Below are 5,620 nucleotides of genomic sequence, written 5' to 3'. Positions count from 1 at the left end.
TCAAATGATGCCCAACAAGAAAGAAGGAGTGGCCCCTGGTCCTGGAAAGGCTCAGTGCAGCAGTGTAGGGGAATACCAGGACAGGGAAGTGGAAAGGGGTGGATTGGGGAACAGGGGGAAGGAAGAGGGCTTATGGGACTTTCGGGGAGGGAGGATCCAGGAAAGGGCAAATCACTTGAAATGTATATAAAGAATATATCAAATAGCTCTGCCTCCCGCCAGCCAGTTACAAGAGGCTCTCTGCCATCTTGGCTCCCAGACACCAGAGAGATCTGACAGCCCCAGGTACACTGATACAGTCCAAGGCTACCATCGCTTGGGTCTAAGCCTGACAGGCGTTGGCCTGCACCCAGGCCCTGGACAGCTTGGTGGGCCATCTGTGTGTCAACCCGGCCAGAATGTTGTTTACCCAGCAGACTGTTCCGGCACTTGCAGGGGGCACGCAGGCCCCCATCTTGGCTACGGGACGCCAGAGGGCTCTAACAGACAAAGCCAGTTAACAGACATAGCCAGAGGCTAAGAGCATGGGGTCTAAGCCCTACAGGCATGGGCCTGCACCCAGACCCTGGGCTGCTTGGTGGGCCACCTGTGTGCCAACCCGGCCAGGACATTGTTTACCCAGCAGACTGTCCCGGCACTTTCAGGGGACATGCGCACCCCCATCTTGGCTACAGGATGCCAGAGGGTTCTAACAGACAAAGCCAGCCAGCAGACTTAGCCTGAGATGAACATCACTTGGGTCTAAGCCTGACAGGCACTGGCCTGCACCCAGGCCCTGGGCAGCTCGGTATGCCACCTGTGTGCCAATCCAGCCAGGAGGTTGTCTGCCCAGCAGACTGCTCAGCACTTGTAGGGGCACGAGGCACCATCTTGGTTAACTGACAGAACCAGTTAGCAGACAGAGCCTGAGGCGAACATTGCTCAGGCCTAAGCCTGTCTGGCCTTTGCCTGGACTCAGGGCCTGAGCAGCTAGGCTAGCCGTATGTGCACCAACCCAGATGAAGGATCAGCTGCCCGGTAGAGTGTTCAGCACTCGGAAAAGGTCCCCGCAGTAACCACCATCATCACTCCCTGAAGGAGCAAACGGGCATTACCTGGTTCATAGAGACAACCTGGTGCAAGGCACACTAGGGCTCCAATGGCACCCAAGAGGAGGGCAGCACATCGGCAAGCTATGCCAGGGGAAACCCAGCCATCCACTGTTGCAGAAATAGCCTTACAGTCTCACAGGAAGTTCAAACACCAGCCAGTGACAAGACCAACTAATGACAGAGATAAGAAGATGGCAAAAGGCAAATGTAGGAATGCTACTAACAGAAATCTAGGCAATATGGCAGTATCTGAACCCAACTCTCCAATATCAGCAAGTCCTGGATACCCCAACACACCAGAAAAAGAAGATTTGGATTTAAAATCACTGGTCATGATGCTGCTAGAGGAACACAAAAAGGACATAAATGACTCTCTTAAAGAAATACAGGGGAACATGAATAAGTTACAAACCCGTATAATGAAAACACAAAAATCACTTAAAGAAATTCAGGAGAATAAGGCTCAAGAGATAGAAACCAATAAAGAAGAAATGCAAAAGAACTTAAAGAAATGCAAGAGAAAGTGAGTCAAATGGCAGAAGTCATGAAAGAGGAAAAACAAAAATCTCTTAGAGAATTAAAGGAAAACACAAGCAAACAAATGAAGGAATTGAGCAAAACCATCCTGGATCTAAAAACAGAAGTAGAAACAACTAAGAAATCGCAAAGGGAGACAACTTTGGAGATAGAAAACATTGGGAAGAAATCAGGGACCATAGATGCAAATATAAACAACAGAATACAACAGATGGAAGAAAGAATCTCAGATGCCGAAGATACCATAGAAACCATTGACTCAACAGTCAAAGAAAATGCAAAATGCAAAAATCTTGTAACCCAGAACATCCAGGAAATCCAGGTAAAGCTACACTTTAAAAAGTAATTTGTAGAAGGTCTTATAGGTGAAAAGATAATAGGCATCTCTTAATAAGGAGTATTACGGTTTCAGACTTAAATATCTGGCCCCCAGGTGGTTGAGCCGGTTGAGGCACTTAAGGAACTTAGAAGCAGGAACTGAAGCAGAAACCATGATATAGTGCCTTTCCTGGTTTTCTTTCCATTACTTGCTCAGCTTGTTTTCTTACATAACTCAGGGCCACTTGCCCAGCAGTAGCACCACCCACTTTTAGCTGGATCCTCCAATATAAACATCAACAACAATAACAAATACCCCTACAGATGTGCTCACAAGACATAAAGGCAAGTTCTTACTCTTCCAAAGTGACTCTAGTTTGTGTCAAATTAATAAAAAACTAAGTGACATACTTGGACATTATATCACAATGACAAGAAAAGCGAGTAGTGCCAGGAATGAGTATAATGCTGAAATACAAACATCTGGCACAGTACTTGGAGAATCCACTGTGACAAGTGTGAAGGTAGGAGGAAAGAGCTGTTGGCAAAATATATATGTGTGTGACTTTGTTTAAGAAAGTGTTTCTAACAAATTTCCTCTAGAACTAGCACAGAAATACAAGTGGAAAGTGTAAGGTACAAAAGGATGATCCATATGCCAGGTTAATAGCAACAGATGCTGTGGCCATTGACACAAGGACTTTGGAGCCTTTTACTTGTATTCACATCATTGCTCTTCCTTCTCTGTTTCTGTGACCTTAGGCATGCGGCACACTCATCCATGAAATAGGAAGAGCCACAGTATTACCTTAGGGTTGTTGTGAGAATTAAAGGAGTTAATTATTTGCAATAGGTTGTACATGAATCTGAAAATTAGTAAACCATACTTAAATCATTAATAAACAAAGTAGTGGTTGTGGTAGTTAAATATCACGAATCTACCAAAAACACTTGCTCTGGGTTTCAGACTTGAAGAACCCTTTTCTTTAAAGAGAAGGGTACACAAAGGATAACTAAAATCTACAACTAGAGATCTTTTTTATTATTCTTATTTTATTACTCATTTTATTTACATTTCAAATAATAACCCCCCTTCCTGGTTACCACTCCATCATTCCCCCATCCCATCCCTCTTTACCCCCTCCCCTTTACCTCTATAAGGGTGCTCCTCCACCCATTTACCCATTCCCACTTCATCCCTCTACATCTTAACCTAATAACTTGTTCTAAGGAAGAACTATATCTTTGGCTCCAGTATTAACTGAACTAAACCTTGTGTAAGAAGGCATGGGTTCATCCTATAGGTACCAAACTCCCCTGAAGAAATCTATTGGGAGGTATTTTTTGTGTGTATGCTTTAGTACACAGTTCATAACAAAAGCAGCAGGTGGATATATCCAGAGCAAAACCAAAAAAAGAGATTTCTCCCCACTCTTAGAGCTCTCTGATTATCCTTTGCCTGTCTGAAATGCAATGTATCCTTTTTATAGGTGCTTTAGAAAGAAATGCAATGTTATTAAGACCATTTTTAATTCACATAGCCCAGATATCTTTGGGTAACTATGTCATAATTACTGAGTTATGCATCTAGTCTATATATAAAACAAATTGCTGTGTATATATGAAGAAATGAAAAATGAACTACAATATTCTTTATAATTACAGCTACAATCACCCAAATAGATCATTAAAATTTTTATAGGAACACATTGGATTGTACTTTGTCTCCAATTTAAGTATATGTGCCTCCAATTTAAGGGTCATTCAACTTCATTTGTATAACTAAAAAGACAAATTTATACTGGACAATTGACTAGCTAAATTTTTTGGGTTTTATACTGACTTCTCACCACCAAAAACAAAAAAGAAGACAAGAAGAACTCTATCAATTCCATCAATTAAATTAGCTTATGGATATATGTGGGCTTACTGTTAATTCAGTCATCTTAATCAAAAAATATGGATAAAAGTTTATCAAAGATTAGTTACCACAGGTTACTTCACTTAAAACATATTTTAAATGTTTACAATTTAGACACTATTCATTTCTTTTAGACAAAATTTAATTTAAATGTCTTAGTATATGCTTCACACATGAAGCTGTCTTCCCTACCTAAGTATAAATTTATCTATAAAAACAATGAATGAGGAGATCCATATAAAATGTTGCTCTTTCTGGATAGAAATCATGGGTCTATTACATTTACATACAATTTCTGAAAAAAAAAATCTAACCCTTCCTAAAATGCTTCATTTAATGAAATATTTTCAACAAAAAGAAAATAATAAATTCAGGAAAATGAAAAGATAGAATGCTTTCTACAGAGACTGACGAAAGGCTTCTGGTGTCATGAGTTATATTGCCTTTCCATGCAACCCTGTTTCCTCCTGGGACGTTCTAAAAGGTTTAGTTTAAATTTTTCAGAAGCTTGTTTCACTGTAAGCATTGGCATTCACTGTATGCCAAATGATCCATTTAGGGTATTCTACTGCAGCTGGAAGAACTCTAGGTTAAACATTCAGGAGCCTGCAACCTAAGGTGCTGAACAAATAGACAGCTCACTTTCCATCTAATGCAGCTCTGGGAGCAGATATTATTCACAGAACATTTGCTATGTTAGAACACACATTGATATAATACCAAAGAATTTTGTAGGCCATGTGAGTGTTTTGATCCCCTGAGACCAAAGTCTATCTGTCCTAACTTTGTGGAAAGCTAGTCAGTTCTCACCATTCATATATGAGATCTGACAGTAATGGTTTTTGCACAAACACCTAGAGATATAAGGTATGTCTTTGTGTTTTCAGGAGGACTTTGTACCACCATGGTAACACAATTTTCCTAGCCCATGCCTCCAGAAATTTATTTTGGATCATTTCCAAGGGTGCACTTACAGAATCTGAAGAGTAGGATATGCCCACATTTATCTTAACAGTATTGGTCAGCCAAATGTTAATTATCCCACTTTTGATTATAGTCAAGTGTCCTGGAAACACCTCTCTGACCAGACTTATATAAACCCTCTCTGAATCTTTCCAAAAAAAAAAAAAAAAAAAAACTGATAGCTGTGTGGAGTATCCTGGACTCAAGACATTGAGTGGATCTTGATACTGTTTCACCACATGAGCCCCCAAAAGCTGTAGAGTCAATGGTGCAACAATATCCTGTGGATTTTGAATGAGTGTCATGTTGAGAGAGAGACATTTGATACTTCAGAGGACAAACTAAAAGATGCATATCTTAAAGGCATTTATTTCTTGGAGAGAGTTTAGATAATTTGCTTCTAGAAAGTGAAGTCCATACATAACAATTGTTTATATTTTGCTTTCTTTCCACTCAATCATTCTGTCAAGAAATCACAAGACTTACTTCAATAGGATGAAAAGAACAGCAAGAATCCAAGCAATTTCAAAGAGGTCAGGCATAGGACATGAGGGTTTGAGCATGTTTGCACTTTCTACATAAGTAGAAGGGAGTGAAGATAGTTTCTAAGTGGGAAATGGTACAATGGGCAGAACCACCAGGAATGGAATTGCTGAGGTATGTTCATGAAACACTGAGTACCTGCCTCCCTTGGGCAAATCTGTATCTTGTGGGTAATGAAGTAAACTCAGTAAGGGCATGGAGAATTTGGAACTTATTATATAGACAATAGGAAGCCATAAATCATTCT

Source organism: Apodemus sylvaticus, chromosome 18 (assembly GCF_947179515.1).
Source record: "Apodemus sylvaticus chromosome 18, mApoSyl1.1, whole genome shotgun sequence".
In the NCBI taxonomy this organism is placed as follows: Eukaryota; Metazoa; Chordata; class Mammalia; order Rodentia; family Muridae; genus Apodemus; species Apodemus sylvaticus.
This window is presented reverse-complemented; position numbering follows the sequence as displayed.